General features: G+C 47.5%; 1 long non-coding RNA gene across 1 annotated transcript in view; it reads left to right on the top strand.

Annotated features, from left to right (window-relative positions):
• LOC135972380 (uncharacterized) overlaps positions 1-17945 on the top strand; it is a 166916-nt gene that overhangs the window by 103081 nt on the left and 45890 nt on the right. The window contains exon 2 of the long non-coding RNA XR_010588811.1: positions 1662-1725. This is a non-coding gene — a long non-coding RNA (uncharacterized LOC135972380). The remainder of the gene's footprint in view (positions 1-1661; positions 1726-17945) is intronic.

The following is a 17945-nucleotide window of genomic DNA, read 5'->3' on the forward strand; positions in this document are numbered from 1 at the left end:
GAGAACGAGCCTTGACACTGAGCATTTTATTAAATTCTCATATTTCACAAAGAGGCTTTCCTAACCACTCGCAGCCTGATCCTGCACCATTGAAATTAATGGGAGCATTACCATAGACTTCAATGAGCAGAGGATCAACCCTTCAAAGTATAATTCAAAAACCAAATTAAGGACCTGATTTAGCAAGTTGCTTAAGCATGTGCCTAATCATAGATGTAAGCAGGGTCTACATGAACTGAACGAATTCTCCCCTGACAGCTAGCTGGGAGTGGGAGAGACTGTATTTACATGAACATATCCAGCAGATAGAATGGCGTTGCTCAAAATAATCAACTTTGGCTGGCATTGGGTTACAAATCACTTTAGTACTGAATGCAGGGGTAGTGAAATGCAGTTACCAATGTTGTTGGCATTATTGTATGAATACAGGGAATCAGGACTGTGCTTAATGTGTCCCAAATGAGGGAACAGGTGTCTCAGCCAGGAGATGTGGACTGTCCCCCCTGGTATGGTTTAACTTGTTCCTCCCCACTGTTTAAAGAAAGGGCTAAATAGGTTTCATTAGGAGCCTCTTTGTTACTTTAAATGCTCAATCGGAGCTGAAATCACTTATATTGGGACCGAGTTTCTGACCTGCCTGCTAAGAGCTAAAAATCACGAAGAGATTGACCTGCAGATGTCACAGCAGAGAGGTAGGTGAGCAGGTGTCTGGTAGTTGCAGCTGGCAGGAGCAGCAAGCAGGCAGCCAATGGTGGGAGTGGCCGGCAAGAGCCCGGACAGCTGAGAGAGCATGGTGGCTTTTACCCCTTCAACCCCTCGCACACTTATGGCGGGAGGAGAATAAATGCAGATGCACCTCTGAACTCTGGGTCTGCACTGACCAGGGACAACTGTGAGTGGGGTGTTAAGGGGGCAGGTACATTACAGGAACTTTGGTGTTGGTCTCAAGAAACTGATGAAAAAGACACTGCCCCACACACTTTGGGGTGAGTGTCCTGCTCACAGTGTCATGCTTATGAATCCTGCTTGTGGCATTTTCCCTGGTTAATGTCAGGTGACTTCCCTTCTTTCATTAAACATTTCTTTTCTACACTCAGACTCTGTGCTTGTGTAACCCACAACCTTCTGGGTGTGTTGTTCTGTCCCATCTATTGGCACTCAGACCACTTAGAGAGAGAGATTAATGAGTTTGCTCTACAGACTTCACTAACAGCCTGTGGCTTTTAGCTCATGCAGTAGAGGCTCATGCACTAAGCTCTAGAGGTCCCAGGTTCAATCCCGCCTGCTGACGACCGGGGTCAGTCAGTGTCACCCTTGTGAGTGGGGAAGTATTGCCTCTCAGAGGTGCCCAGGGGTGGTGTGTAATTTTCCCAGGTTACTGGATGGGGGCTTGAGCCGGTTCTGTGTTATATTGTTGAAAAGGAACCCCTAGATATTGAACCCAGCCCTGATTGCTGCCGGCTCCACCTGGCAGAAGGGTTACACAAACAAAAAAGTAATCTCAATGACTTCAGTAGAACTATTCATGTGTGTGAGGTTAGGCATGTGCTTATGTATATCTTGCTGAATTGGGCCTAAAACAGTTGAGACCAATCTAACTGGTTGTTCCTATTCCATATTCAGGATTTACCCTCTAAAAATGTTGTATTTATATTTTTCAGCATCACAATTCAAGTGTCACTGCTCTTCTACCTGAACTCAAGTGATCAGTTTTAACTTGTACAGGTAAGTGATTTCTCTGGTATGAAAACATAGCGAATTTTAGAATCATTCTGTATTCTGTGAAGCATTCCTGCTAGAATGCTCTCCCTCTATTTTGTTTGTGTTTGTGACTACAGACTGTATAGTTTTGACAACCTTGGATATTTGTCACATTTCATCTATTGTTTAGTGTTGTGTACATGCACTGTGCTGCATAAATAATACTAGTCTCCTCACTCCATGCACTGCAGGTGGTTTTTCAGTCAGTCATTGTACACATTCATCAGCAGGTATTTCAGCAATCGGAGTTAACCAGAATCTGAATTACTTGTGAAATATTCACTTCACAGCAAATCTGGGTGCCACCAGCATGGGCACAGAAAATGCAGAATGCAACAGTGCAAAATCATTTTTTCTGTGAAGGGGGGGAGAAAATGATGTAGCAATCCCTTGATGGAGGAATGAATCCCTTTGTTTCCTGTGGAACACAATTCTGTGGGGTTCCCTGAACCTCCATTAAGAGATGTGCTCTGGGGACAGGATGTGGGAAGAGCAAGGGCAATGGATATCCTTTGGGATTCACCAGATAACCAGGTTGCCCAGTTCCACCCTCCACTCCCATGGGTGAGCAGCAGCTACAAGGTTCACTGTAGCAGTGAGACAGTGAGGTATCAGAAGTGGCTGCTGAGTGTTTCACTTTCAGGGCCAGCTCCAGGCACCAGGCAACCAAGCACATGCTTGGGGCGGCACCTGGTAAGGGGTGGCCAATCTTGGGGTGGCGAGGGGCAGCGCGGTGCTCGGCGGGGGTGGGGGTTCTGGTGGCGCAGCACTCTGCAGGGAGGGGTTTGGCAGCGCGGCACTCAGTGGGGAGTGTTTGGCAGCGCAGTGCTCCGTGGGGGATGGGGAGTGTTTGACGGTTCTCGCGCGGGGGGCTTCAGCAGTGCAGCACTCTGCGGGGGGTGGAGGTGTTCAGTGGTGCGGCGCTCAGCGGGGTTTCAGCGGCGCGGCGCTCCACGGGGGGTGGGGGTGTTCAGCAGTGCGGCGGGGGGGCGGGGGCTGTTTGGCAATGCGGCGCTTGGTGGGGGTTTTGGCGGCGCGGCGCGCGGCGGGGGGCAGGGGTGTTCGGCAGTGCGGCGGGGTGCAGGGGCTGTTTGGTGGCACTCGGCGGGGGGTGTTCAGCAGCGCTCCACTTGGCGGGGGATGTTCGGCGGTGCTCCGCGTGGGGGGGTTCAGCAGTGCGGGTAGGGGGTGTTCGGCAGCGCGGCGGGGGGCAGCGGGGGGTTCGGCAGCGTGGCGCTTGGTGGGGGGTGTTACGGCGGGGTGGCGCTTTTTTTTGTTGCTTGGGGCCGCAAAAAAGTTAGAGCTGGGCCTGCTTACTTTGTAACTGGGGACGAAAGGGTTCCATTCGCTTTTACCTTTATGGACTTCTAAGTTCTCAACCCCTTAGGTTGTGTTCTTGGGCCAAGTTTTGTCCCTTCATTATTGCCTAAACATTGAACTTGGTTTTGTTATTGAGGCAGTACACAGAGGAACAGTTGTTGTTCTCATTTTTAGCTTGTGCATTTCTCTGTCATAGTAGACGTGGGTTTTTTTTTTTACAATTTTCCCATCACTAAAATTGTTCAGAAATATTATTTCCAGGAAATAGATGCATAATGCTGTGTAGATATGTTCTGCTTAACTCCATTGTCTTCAGTAGTGTGTTTTGAAAAAGAGAGAAAATAAATCAAATACAGATTCACAACCTCTGTGATCTCCCTGAGCCATCCATTCTCTTTGTCCTTGGTTCTTACGCAGAGAGATAATTGTAAAGAGTCTGTAAACACTCCCTCATCCCCGTCAGCCTTCTCTCCTCTGGGTCACCTCCCACCTTTGCTTCCACAGAAGGATTCCTTTCTAACAATGAAGCATTGTTGCTACTGCACAGCTAAGTGCTGCCGAAGGAACCAGGGGGACTTCTTGGGACTATTATAAATATGTCTGGAGTGTGGTTAGGCAAACAAAGTGCTTCCAACATACCGTATCACTGGTCCCTAAATTGCTGGAGTGCTGCTGTGATTTACTTAAGTCAATGGAGTACTAAAAGGGAGCTCCCAGTCCTCCAAAGGATATAAATAGACTTTCTCAGAGTCAATGTGTTACCTAGGGCTGGAGATAGCTTGATGGTCTTGGCCTTCAGAGGTTTGAGAAACCTGAAAGGCCTTAATTCACATTCTGTCAGATACAGCATCCACATAGGCCAAAAATACATTTGTCCAATCAAAGGGACCACCTGATGTAGCATTTTTTTTTTTTTTAATAGAGATATCCCATCTCCTAGAACTGGAAGGGACCTTGAAAGGTCATCGAGTCCAGCCCCCTGCCTTCACTAGCAGGACCAATTACTGATTTTGCCCCAGATCCCCAAGTGGACCCCTCAAGGATTGAACTTGCAACCCTGGGTTTAGCAGGCCAATGCTCAAACCACTGAGCTATCCCTCCCCCCATTTTAGGACCATTAATGTGCTTCACGGAGGCTTGCACTTCCATAGGAGTGAGTGCCAGCGTGATACTGAGAAACTATTAAGGACCTTTCTCATAGAGACTTCTTGATGCAGGGCTGGCCCAGCCATGGATTGTTGAGAGACTTCTAAATGTATGGATTCTTTGCAACTCCAATAACCTAAGAACCTTGGTCACTATAAATAATAAAGAGTATATCAGTCTGAGCTGTGTAGTTTTCTTAGAGTATAAGGCCAGAAGGGAGCACTGTGATCATCTACTCTGATTTCCTGTATATCTCAGGACTTAAGACTTCCCTGAACTAATTTCTTTTTGATCTACAACATGTCTTTTTGTCTAATGTCAAGATTGGAAGTTTTTCTTTTTCAGTGATGCAGAATCCACTACAGCCCTTGGTGAGTTGTTCAATGGTTAATTACCCTCCCTGTTAAAACGTTGAACCTTATTTCTAATCTTAACCTGTTCAGCTTCAGCTTCCAGCCATTAGATCTTGATACTTTTGTCAGCTAAACTGAAGAGCCCTCTTTTAGCTTTTCTGAACACTGCTGGTCTTTTTTCTGTTCATCTGACTGATAACACTAAGAACTGAAGGAGCTGAAGGGAGATACTTTGGAGGCACATGGCTACATACATACACACTCAGAACAACAAAATCAGCCTTCAGTTCAACCAACTTTAATCCAGTCTGCTGTTTGGCAGTTATGTAGTCAAACATATGTTACTTTGCTTCTTCATAGTCAAAAATAAGTCTACACAAAAGACACTGCACTATTTTTATAGGGAAAACAGTAAAACCATCTATATTGCAAGTGCTATTAAATTCACAAAGTAAGTAAACTGAAATAATAGAGATTTTTTCCCCCTGTAACCTTATGTGTTACTTAGAAGAATAGCTGGTGCAATAATTCAGACAGAAATGTGCCCTTAAAGTTAACATGTTGTGAAGGAGCAGAGAAACTACTGCCTGGCACAGCAGGGGTTAAGAAAAACCTGTGGGTTCAGCTAGCCCCACCCCACTATACCTGCAGCCAATACCAGGCCTCGAGGGGGGAGAAAAGAAGGGAGCCTGGCTCAGTTAGGGGCCGACTGGTGAGGAAACAGGACCTATCTGTTTGTCTGCCTGAAAGTATGGACTGGCAACCTGCCAGCCAACGCAACCACTGGAGGCAAGTAAATCTTCCCCTGCAAAGGGGAGCCTGTGGGTACACCTGGACTGTGGGGTAACTGGCCCAATGGGGCCCTACCCCAAACTAAAAGGACTTTCATAGGAAGCAGCCCAGAAAAACAGCTCCTGACCCCCACCCCCTGGCTGGAGAAAGATCCATCTCCCCTGTTTAGAGGTTTGAATGACACAGGACCCTGGGCCAGAACCTGGTGGAGAGGGAGGGGTCAAGTCCCTTTACAGCCCCCTCTCCCCACCAATGATCCAACCACTAGGCCGCCTGGCTACTGAAGGCTTTATCACAAGTGGTGGAGAATGTGGGCATCACCCTAGTCCCTGCTGTAGGGAATTTAATTAAACAAAAACAATAAACAAGAGGACAAACCCTAGAAGGGAGATGGAACAGCTGCTGAAATGGATGGCCGAACAAAATGCCCACCATCAACAGCAACAGCAGCAACTCCTGCAGCAGCTGGCCATGCAGCAGCAGCAGTTAATTTGTGAATTGGCAGCCAGCAGCAGCAGCTGGTCCAGCAGGTGGCCTCCATATTGCGACCTGCTGCTCAAGCAGAGCTGCCTACCCCCACCCCATCAGGTTTGCCAAGATGGGGCCTGATGATGATCTGGAGGGTTTCTTAGAGATTTTTGAGTGGGTGGCCATGATAGCTCGGTGGCCCTAAGACCAATGGGCTGCGGTGCTGGCCCCATACTTAACTGGGGTAGTACAGACCACATATCATGCCTTAGACTCCACTACCACCCAGGAATATGCCCAGATCAAGGCAGCATTCTCAATGCCCTAGATATCTTGGAGGAGACATTCTGACAATGCTTCCAGGGGGGAGCAGTACCTGCTGGGGCCTGACACTGCCTGGCCACCCAGTAATTGTGGGACTCATGCTGGAAATGGCTCAGACCAGAAGCAAAGGTGGGGGCACAGGTCACTGAGCTGGTCCTACTAGAGCAGTTTGTCCAGATCCTTCCCTCTGGGGAAAGAGAGTAGGTAGCGGCATCATCCTGAAACCATGACAGACACCATCCAGCCTATTGAGAATTACCTAGCTGCCAAGTTCCCTGGGATGACACCTTGCCCCCAAGGGGTCGGCAGGGACCAAGAGCCCCATGTCCTTAAAGGACAGAACCATCCATGGACCCCAGGCCCTTGGGGAGTGTAGACAGGCTCCCCAATTACCAGAGCACTGGAGGGCTCAAGGACCAAGAGGCACCAGGGTCCCTAATCCAGAGGCCCAGAACCGTTTACTTGCACCCCAGTTCAGGACACCACAGGCCGGCCTGAAGCTGCAACCATTGTGGGTGTGGGGGAGAGGTGGCTGACCCTGGTGAAGGGACATCTCAGTCCTCAGCGCCAAACTAGCGAAACCAGGCCCTCTCCCAGCCAGAAGGGGAGCCCTCCTCCCCCATTACCTGAATTGGAAATCCTGACTCGCCCTTCTGACTTTGTGGAGGAGCAATGGGCTGATGACACACTGAGTCGAACATACACCGAAGTGGCAGCAGTGAATGGGGAGACTGTCGAACCTCATCAAATGGGACGGTTCCCACGCTTTGAGATTCAGGGTGACTGTCTGTACCACATAGAGAAAGACCAGCTGACCAAAGAGGTTTGACATCAGCTCTTGGTGCCCTGCCCCTACTGGAAAGAGGTTATGCGACTCGCCTATGCCATACCTGCTGCTGGGCACATTGGAAGGGAAAACATGCTAGCCTGGATTTTGGCCCAGTTCTTTTGGCCAAGGGCTTACAGAGACATGGCATATTTCTGTGCCTCATGCCCAAAGCGCCAGCTCACCACACCTCAGCCAGCTGAGAGAGACCCATTGATTCCCCTCCCGCTTGTAAGTGTACCCTTTGAGTGAATTGGAGTCAACATAGTTGGCCTTCTTGAGAAAAGTGTTGCTGAATACCGGTTCATTCTTGCAGTGGACAATGCGACCCGGTACCCTGAAGCAGTGTTGTTACACTCCATACATGCCAAAGGGGTGGCTACGGAACTTATGAATATTTTCACAAAAGTCACGGTGCCCTGGGAAATCTTGACATATCAAGGAACAAACTTTATGTCCCAGATGATCAAGCAACTCTGCCGTTTACTAAAAATCAAGACTCTACAAACCTCTGTATACCACCCCCAAATGAATGGTCTTTAACAGAACCCTAAAAATAATGATCTGAAGTTTTATCCTGATGGATGTCCGACACTGGGACCAGCTACTCCCACCCCTCTTGTTCACGGTCCAGGAAGTACCCCAGTCTTCCACTGGTTTCTCAACATTTGAGCTTGTATATGGGAAGCAACTGAGGGATTTTAGACCTCATTTGAGAAATGTCAGAGGAGCAACCATCCCGAGCTGACAACGAGGTCTTAAACGTGCAGGAGAAACTTGAGGCTCTAGGCTCATTTGCCAGAGAAAACCTCCTACATGCCCAAAATACCCAAGAAGTGGCTTACAATAAACAGGTGAGTCTCTGGGAGATTCAGCCCATTGACCAAGTGCTATTGTTGTTGCCCAGTTCGAAGCTCCTAGCTTGCTGGCAAGGACTTTGAGGTGATCCAATTGTGGGGAAGGTGAATTATGAAATCAAGCAATCTGACAACTGCACGGTATGACAAATCTACCATGTGAAACTTTTAAAACTGTGGAAAGCCCAGTAAAGCTTACTAATAGCTCCCCACGCACAAAAGCCTGAACTAGGCCGGCAGGCTGAAAAGGCTTCAACTCCAGGGATGGTCAATATTGGGGACAATCTTACCCCAGAGCAGAGAAGTCAGGCACAACAACTGATCATTGCCTTCTCTTTCATTTTCTCAATCTGACCAGGGTGAACTCACCTGATAACTCATCATATTAAGAAGGAACAGGTCATTACAGTCAGGAAAAAACTCCAGTCCCCTGCCCCGAAACTAAGAGAGACCATGAAACAGGAACTCCACTCAATGCTAACATTGGGGGTGATTGAGTAGTCCTTTTAGTGACTGAAAGCCCTGTGGTACTAGTCCCTAAACCCAATGGAAGTTCTGTTGGGTAGAAAAGGTTCAATTTATTAAGTGTACATAGTCACCATATTGGGTTGGTAAAAGGACGACTTGTCCTCCATCTTGGCACCCCTTCTCTTTCAGCTCTTTTGGCACTCTTTTTCAAGCATAGTGGCAAAGCAGAGGGAAAGGCGGGAAAGATAGTGTCACATGGTAGTGAAATCTGTCCAACAACAGGGAACATATATAAGGGTGTGTTTGACCCCTGGGGGGTGGGGTTCTTTCTGTGTCTCTGGATGCTGTAAAAGCAGGTCATCCCAGTGATAAATAGAAGCCGTCCCACAGCACCGGTCTTGCTGTTAGCTGGAGCTCCAAGGGAATAAGACCTAAGGTGGACCAATAACACCTAATAAGGTTCCTTTGGACATACCCTCACTCACCTGTTAACTATCACACAGTGTAGTGTCCAAATTCAGTATGCAGGACATCGAGGTCAAGAGTAGAAGGCAGAAGACATCCCGCTGAAGACCTACTTACCCGTCGCAGAGGTTCCTGAACTACAATTCCTGTTGTGATCCTGATCATTCCTTGAGGTCTTGGTTCCCGTCTGTGTTCCTGTTCCTGTTCTTCTATCCAGTTGTCTGCAAGACATGGTATAGTCCTTCTCTGTTGTTCTTGTAAAACCCCACTGTGTAAGGGTTTGGGCTCTGGGGTTCAGCCCCATTGTCGGTTCCACACCATTATACCATCTGTGTTAACAACCAAGCAGTTATTCTTTGTGTTATCTTAAGAGCCCTAGTTTGTTGTTGTGTATCCTAATAAACACCATTGGTTTTGGTGTCCTAATTACACTCAAACTGGTGTCATAACTACACTAAAACACCATTGATAGATGGGGGCGGGGGGATAGAATACTGTAGATAGCCCATCTTCTGTGAAATAAAACCTAGTCTTAGCTGTCCCGGGCTAACAGATCCTGCTTTTGCATCGACTTCCGCAAGATGAATGTAGTATCAAAGTTCAGTGCCTACCTGATGCCGCATATTGATGAGCTGCTTGACCAGATAGGAAAGGCGGAGTACATCACCACTCTAGACTTAACAAAGGGATATTGGCAGATCCCCTCTCACACCTGAGTCCAGGAAAAAGACCGCTTTCTCCACTCCTTTTGGGCTTTTCCAGTTCCAGACCAGGCCCTTCAGTTTGCATGGGGCCCTGGACACATTTCAGTGGCTAATGGACCAAATTCTCCAGCTGCATACCTAGATGACCTGGTGATCTATAGTCGTGACTGGCAGAACCATTTGAAACATGTGACCACAGTGCTACCATTCCTAAGGGGCCAGCCTGATGGCAAACCCTGCTAAATGTCACCTCGGGAAGGATGAGACCATCTACCTTGGGTACACGCTGGGAAAGGACATGGTCCGACCTTTGATTAGCAAAGTCCAGGCCCTCGAGCTGTGCCCCCCTCTATCCTCAAAGAAACAAGTACATCAATTGGTAGGACTGGCCGGGTACTACTGCCAGTTTATCTCAAAGCACATGTTTTGTCTATTAATTATGATACTTGGTGAATTTATTCCTCTAAATTGTGAAGTCTGTTCTAAATTAACATCAGTGTTAAAAACAAGTTCTAGAAAAGGCAGAGCAAGCTAGACAACTAACATCTTCTAAAGTAGGGGTTCTCAAACGGGGTCGTGACTCCTCAGGCAGGGGGTTGCAAGATTAATATGTGGGGGGTTGTGAGATGTCAGCCTCTACTCCAAACCCTGCTTCACTTCCAGCATTTATAATAGTCCTAAATTAAAAAAAAAAGTTTTTAATTTATAAGGAGGGTCGCACCCAGAGGATTACTGTATGAAAGGGGTCACCAATACAAAAGTTTGAGAACCACTCCTCTAAAGTCCCTGGGCCTGATCCTGCAATGGCCAAATGATTGAGGAAATGCACATCTGAAGAAGAAGCCTATATTGGAAAGCATTTGAAGAGTTAATACTGTAGGTCTCACTATACCCAAAAGTAGTGCTAACTCTCCTGGATCACTTATGGGTTTTAAATAACAAAGCATGACCTCTGTTGTAAACACATATGCCTCTCTGCACTATTTCTCTCCTGCCTCCACAACTATAAACATTCAAATCCCCTTTGATAGCCTGATCAATTCAAACGCCTGAAGTCCCACCGCTATACTATTGTGACGGTACCTCCCATAAGACTTAACTGGAATACGTTTTGTGCTGCCTGTGCCATGTAACATATCTCTGTATGGTCTACTATATCTATTCATCCTATTTCTACACATATATCATTTTGTACTTGAGGTTAAGAATATTGGCTGTATACTTGCTTGATTTCTAAGTAAGCTTTGTGAGGCATTTGGTCAGCTTCTTTAGGAAGGAATTCACAAGGTTAAGTACCCGATCAGGAAGCACTTGGGGAACAATGCATCTTGGAATGCTCCAATCCACATAAGAAATCTTCCTGGAGACATACAAGATACCATGTGTACAATGGCTTCTGCCTGTAAAGACTGCGAGTCATGCATGGACATGTGCCTTGCCCAGGTGACTCCAGAACTCCATCTTGGAGCTGGACTTTGCATAGGAGTGAGGAGGGGGGGTCTCCACCCACAAGAGAAAGTCTATTTAAACCCATGGGAGACCCCTCTATTTTGTCTTCAGCTGACTAAAGAGGGAGCCTCTCCACCCAGTAGTATAGCTAGTGGGGTGCAGGGGAAGCAGCCGCTTCCCCTCAGCACGTTTTCAAAAAGCGGCGTGCCTGAGCTGACCTCCTGCAGGCAAGGGGGGGGCAGCATGGCCGGAGGAGCCATGGAGAGGGGGCGGCATGAGCGGAGGAGCGGGGGGGGGGCGCAGCAGGGCGGCCTGCAGCACGGCCGGCAGCCAATGGGGTAGCGGCAGGCGCGGCCAGAGGAGGCGGGGGGGGGGGGGACGCAGCATGGCGGCCCGCACAGCATGGCCGGCAGCCACGGCCGGAGGAGCGAGAGGGGGCACAGCAAGGCGGCCTGCAGTGTGGCTGGCAGCCGTGGCCAGAGGAGTGAGGGGGGGCGTAGCAGGGCGGCCCACACATCGCGGCCAGCAGCCCCTGCTGGAGGAGCAAGGGGGGGGCGCAGCAGGGTGGCCCGTAGCGCGAGCCGCAGCCAATGGGCTGGTGCGGCGGGCGCGGCCGGAGGAGGCAAAGCGAGGTGGGGGGTGCAGTAAGGCGGCCTGCAGCGCGGCCGGCAGCCATGGCCGGAGGAGCAAGGGGGGGCGCAGCATGGCAGCCGGCAGCCAATGGGTGGGGCGGCACAGCGGGAGGAGCCAGCCAACGGGGAGGGCACGAAGCAGCCAGAGGGGGAGCCAAGGGGGGGCATGGCCAGAGGAGGAGCCAAGGGGGGCATTTTTTTAGGTTTGCTCCTCCTGGTCTTAGATCCTGGCTACGCCACTGTCTCCACCCCTCAGGATACTTGGAAGAAACTGGAACAAAGGGGTGTTAGTGATTGCTGGACTCAGACTAAAAGGAGACTAGTCTGTAAAAGGCAGCATTCTGGAACTGGTGAGGATCTTATCTGTATTCAGTTTGATTAGACATAGATTTGCGCATTTTATTTTATTTTGCTTGGTGACTTACTTTGTTCTGTCTGTTACTACTTGGAACCACTTAAATCCTACTTTCTGTATTTAATAATATCACTTTTTACTTATTAATTAACTCAGAGTATGTATTAATACCTGGGGGAGCAAACAACTGTGCATATCTCTCTATCAGTGTTATAGAGGGCGAACAATTTGAGTTTACCCTGCATAAGCTTTATACAGGGTAAAACAGATTTATTTGGGTTTAGACCCCATTGGGAGTTGGGCATCTGAGCGGTAAAGACAAGCACACTTCTGTGAGCTGTTTTCAGGTAAACCTGCAGCTTTGGGGCAAGTAATTCAGACCCTGGGTCTTTGTTGGAGCAGATGGGAGTATCTGACTCAGCAAGACGGGGTGCTGGAGTCCTGAGCTGTCAGGGAAAGGAGGAGCAGAAGTAGTCTTGGCACATCGGGTGGCAGCTCCCAGGGGGTTTCTATGTTCCAACCTATCACAACTATATCTATAGATATAGATATATATACACACACAAACACCATTATCCATACCATATAACCAGGGCAGCCAAGAGCGGATTCGGGCGGATCAGCTAAACAGGGCCGACGAGAAGAGGGGGAAGCTCGGCTCCCTTCCGGACCGCTGGGCCCCGGTAATTTGTACCAGTTTCCCCCCCTTTCTCGTCGGCCCTGCGTATAACCCGGATGTATGATCTTAGTAGAGTGAGATCTGACAAGAATTACTTGAATGGAAAATTTCTAAGGAACACCAGTGTGCTAAAGGAACTGAAGTTGATGTTTAAGTGGCTAGCATTCTCCTCTCCTAGCCAGTATTGAATCAATGTAGTATGAAGGGTCACTGTATTGTAGCAGGATCACAGGTTCTAGGAACCTGCACTAAAATGGAGAGCTACTCTGCTGACCAACTTGGCAGCCAGATAGGGTGACCAGAGGTCCCGATAAAATCAGGACTGTCCCGATATTCAGCTGTTTGTCCTGTGTCCCGACGGATGTATTGTCGGGACGCCATTTATCACAATATTTGGCTTCGGCAGCGCTCAACTTTTTTTTTTTTTTTGCTTTGGCGGCGCCCTGCTGCCCCATGTGTCCCCATATTTTGTTTTTGTCATCTGGTCACCCTACAGCCAGACAAGGAGATCCTATTATCTCCAAAGCAGGGCTTGCACTTCTTTGAGGCACAGGGCAATTAGAAGGAAGGACAAAGTAGTCATGAAGAGAACAAACTTAGAAAACAAGCTCAGGTTGAAATTTATGTTTGTTATTTAAGACAATAAAAGGAAATCCCAGGAAAGTGGTAATTTTGGTCCATAGTGTATGTGTGTTAGTGCAAGAATGCTATTTCCAATCTTCAGTGCCATCTTTCAGATGAGACATAAAATGAAACTTCTGGCCATTGGTAATCATTGAATATCCTCTCATCCTTTCCATGTTATTAGTTTTAAATAGCTGTTTATTTTGAATGAACATATCATAAATGTTTTATTACTGTATACACTTGACAATGCATCAGCTCTGAAGAACTGACTGATTCATAAATTTTAAGGCCAGAAGAGAGATCATATTGTCCCTTCATCTAGATCATTTAGTCTAACCAGCATAACAGAGGCCATACGACTTCCCTGAATTAGTTCAGTCTGCAGTCTTTCATATAAAAAATCCTTGTACTAAACAGTTGCTATGGATGCAATGATATGATATCCTAACCTCACTGAATAACTCATATATCCATTTTTTAAAATGTTGCTTTAGATAGCTTTACTTAACAGAACATAACTTTAGAGTCTATGGGGAAATTAATCCACATTTTAATATCACTTCTGTATTCATTTTAAACAGTTTATAAATTCAGTCGGGGTATTGATCCTAGTTGAGTGATAATAGAATAGCATTACTATTATTTCTACCTACATAGGACCAAAATTGATGTAGACTCAAATGTATTGTCATGAGAATAAATATTAAAACATTATTCATTTTGTGTCTAGAGAGTAATTTATTCTTGCATTGTATACAAATCCATTAATAAGTCTGCTATTTATTGAAAGATTTTCCTTCTTTGGGGCTAGACATTTTTCTTTATACACTTTTTTTTTCTGAATTTGCACAAAATATTCCTTGTATGTATAGACCAATATGAACTAGGGAGCACTTTCAACTCAATAACCTTTACATACAGTTGTTAAAAAGTTAATTTTCTTTCTAGTATTCAAATTGACCAATGGAAGGAGACCATTTCATTAATATATTGGAAATAAAACTCAGATGGGATAAAACAGAGCTAATGTTGATATGTCAGGGGAAATGAGGGAAGCAGAACATGTGATAGTTGCCCCTTGAATGAATGGATTTGCTTACCTTTTGTTACTCGTGACCAGGGGTGAAAGTAAGTCCAGTGACTTACTGGTACGCTGGGGCCAGCTTTGGCCCCCGGAAGGGGCGGGGCCTAGGACGGAAGGGCTGGGGCTGAGGAGGTCAGAGCCAGCCCCAGCCCACCCTGTAAGGTGAGTGCCCTCCCCCTCCTCCTCTCCCACCGCGGTAGCAGCAGCCCGTGGCTCCGGGGGCTATTTAAAGGGGCCGGGGCTCCCCTGCTTCTACTGTCCCAGCCCTTTAAATAGCCAGCGGAGCCTTGGAGTAGTGGCTGTGAGGCTCCGGCCGCTATTTAAAGAGCCAGGGCGGTAGAAGCAGCGGGAGCCCCAGACTTTTTAAATAGCCCCCAGAGCCCTGCAGCCCTACCTCAGGGCTCCAGCAGTGGGGCTCTGGTGGCAATTTAAAGGGCCTGGGGCCCCAGCCCCTGCTGGGAGCCGCAGGCCCTTTAAATTGCTGCCAGGGGAAGCTTATCTGCCCTGGTACGGTGCATCGGCGAGTACTGGCTTACTTTCACCTCTGCTCATGACCACAGTTTAGCAATCTTGATTGATCAGCACCTGCTTCTGGATGTTAAGATTGCAGGGATGTCCTAAGGACTAGCTGGGTAAAGAGACTCAGACAAGGAGTCAGGGTAGGGGCACTCAGACTTGACAAGGAGCCTGGGGAGAGAGATTGTCCTACCAAGAGTCTCCTTTGCTACACAACCCTGATTCATCTCCAGAACATGGGGTGGGGTAGGGGCCCCGGGGAAAAATAATATCTGACTATGTAATTAAATAAAGACTTTATCATCATCATGCATACACAAAAGGGAGCCAAAATGAGGTTACACAGGCATCTGTAATGCTGCCATTTTCTAAATGTTAAATGCTTGTCTTTGCAACCTTAATCATGTTCATTTTAACACAATTGTTGTACATGTAATATACAAATACTTTAACATAAACATTGACTGTGGATTCACTTCTAGGGAGTTCCCAATTCCATAAAGTGGACAGTGATTTACAACTATTGAAAGTATAAATAGGTTTAGGATTAGTCAATTTCTTAAGGCGTAGCTGGAGATAGTAGGCAGAATCCTCCATTCCTATTCTGGGATTTCTTGGAAGTTTGGGGAGTTTTTAAAATACATACCCATTGTTTTTATGTGTGTAAAAGATGACAATTTTCTCCAGTTAATTCTATTTGTCATGCAATAATATGCTTCATCTAACTGAAGCATTTCAGTAATTCCTTCTGATGAAGAAACAAAGCATATGAAGACCCCATTTTAAAAAGTCAAGGCCTTTAGTAGTTGGGTGTCTTAAGGATTCAAAAGGAATAGAATAAAACTCACTCCTTTCAGAGAGTTCTCTGGTCACTAAGGTATGGGTTATTCACATGTGGGGCTCCCTCAATCTTTCCTATTAAAGCTGTTTCAGTGTGGATCAATAATTAAAGAATCATTAGAGCAGGGGGCAGGGGAGGGGGGACTGAACCCTGAGTCTCCCACCTCTGGCCCAATGACTCTATATGTTTATCCAAAATGGAACAGCTTCAACAGGAGAAAATGAGGACCCTGCCATCTAAGAATATCCCATATCTCAGTGGTTAAAGCACCTACCTGAGAGATGTAGGAGACTGCTGTTCAAATCCTTCTGCCCACCTCCTCTTTCTCTGCCCCAAGCCAAGGGAGGAATTGAATCTGGGGATCTCACATCTGAAGTAAATGCTCTTACCACTGGATTAAAGGTGACTTCTTTCTGTGGCTATTTTGTGTGGAGTGAGACAGGCATTTAACTCAGTCTCACAAGAAATGACTTAACCATCTGGGTCCAGGATGGTTAGTCCTAGCTGTGGATTGCAAGGAACAATAGGCGCTTCCCTGCAGCCTAGATCTAGGTGCCTCTGTCTGAGAGAGAAAGGGCTTTAGCACACATCCCTCTTGTCGGCCTCTTCCATTGGCTAGCTTAGGCAGCACCTCACCTAGCATGCTGCCTTATTGTGGATTGAATTCTTAGGCCTGGTCTACACTACGGGGTTAGGTTGAATTTAGCCGTGTTAGGTCAATTTTAAAATGACTGTCCACACAACCAACCCCATTCCGTCAACCTAAAGGGCTCTTAAAATCGACTTCTGTACTCCTCCCCGACGAGGGGAGTAGTGCTAAAATCGACCTTGCTGGGTCAAATTTGGAGTAGTGCGGACACAAATCGACGGTATTGGCCTCCTGGAGCTATCCCAGAGTGCTCCTTTGTGATCACTATGGACAGCACTTTGAACTCCGATGCACTAGCCAGGTACACAGGAAAAGCCCCGGGAACTTTTGAATTTCATCTCTTGTTTGGCAAGTGTGGTGAGCTCAGCAGCACAGGTGACCATGCAGTCCCCCCAGAATTGCAAACAAACTCCAGCATGGACCGAAAGGGAGACACTGGATCTGATTGCTGTTTGGGGAGAAGCATCTGGGCAGGCCGAACTCCGATCAAAAAGAAGAAATGAAAATATATTTGCCAAAATCTCACAGGACATGTTGGACAGAGGCTACAACAGGGACACACAGCAGTGCCGCGTGAAAGTTAAGGAGCTCAGGCAAGCCTACCAAAGGAGGCAAACGGTCGCTCCAGGTCAGCGCCCCATACATGCTGCTTCTATGATCAGCTGTATGGCATTCAAGGGGGAGACCCTACCACTATCCTACCACTGTCTGTGGACACCTGCAAGGGGGGCGTCTCACGCAACAGGGAGGAGGATTTTGTGGATGAGGAAGAGGAGGAGAATGCGCAGCAGGCAAGTGGTGAATTTGTTCTCCCTGGCAGCCAGGACCTTTTCATCACCCTGGAGCCAATACCCTCCCAAGGCGGGATCCCCGACCCTGAAGCCGGAGAAGGCACCTCTGGAGAGTGCACATTTGTAACTACAGTACAGGGTTTAAAAGCAATAGTGTTTAAAGTTTGATTTGCCCTGAAGAATTGGGATGCATTTGCGGCCAGTACCTGAGGTTATCACAGATTAGAAGGCGAAAAATATGCACTCACGATGACATGTTTTCCGAGCTCATGCAGTCCTACCGCACTGATAGGGCACAGCTTAATGCATGGAGGCATTCAGTGGTAGAGGCCAGGAAAGAATTGAGTGAGCGCGAAGAGCGGAGGCAGGACACGATGCTGAGGCTAATGGGGGAGCAAATGGACATGATGAAGCATCTGTTGGAGCTGCAGGAAAGCCAACAAGAGCAGAGACCCCCGCTGCATCCACTGTATAACTGCATGCCTTCCTCCCCAAGTTCCATAGCCGCCTCACCCAGACGCCGAAGAACATGGGGAAGGGGGAGGAGGCTCCAGGCACCCAGTCACTCCATTCCAGAGGATGGCTCAAGCAACAGAAGGCTGTCATTCAACAGTTTGACTTTTAGTGTGGCTACAATAAACAATGTGGCCTTGTCCTTCCCTCCTCCCCCACCCCACCCGGGCTACCTTGTCCATTATCTCATTTTTTTTATTAATAAAAAAAGAATGCATGGTTTCAAAACAATAGTTACTTTATTTCGAAGTGGGGAGGGTGGTTGGCTTACAGGGAATTAAAATCAACAAAGGGTGTGGGTTTGCATCAAGGAGAAACACACACA

Source organism: Chrysemys picta, chromosome 6 (genome assembly GCF_011386835.1).
Source record: "Chrysemys picta bellii isolate R12L10 chromosome 6, ASM1138683v2, whole genome shotgun sequence".
In the NCBI taxonomy this organism is placed as follows: domain Eukaryota; kingdom Metazoa; phylum Chordata; order Testudines; family Emydidae; genus Chrysemys; species Chrysemys picta.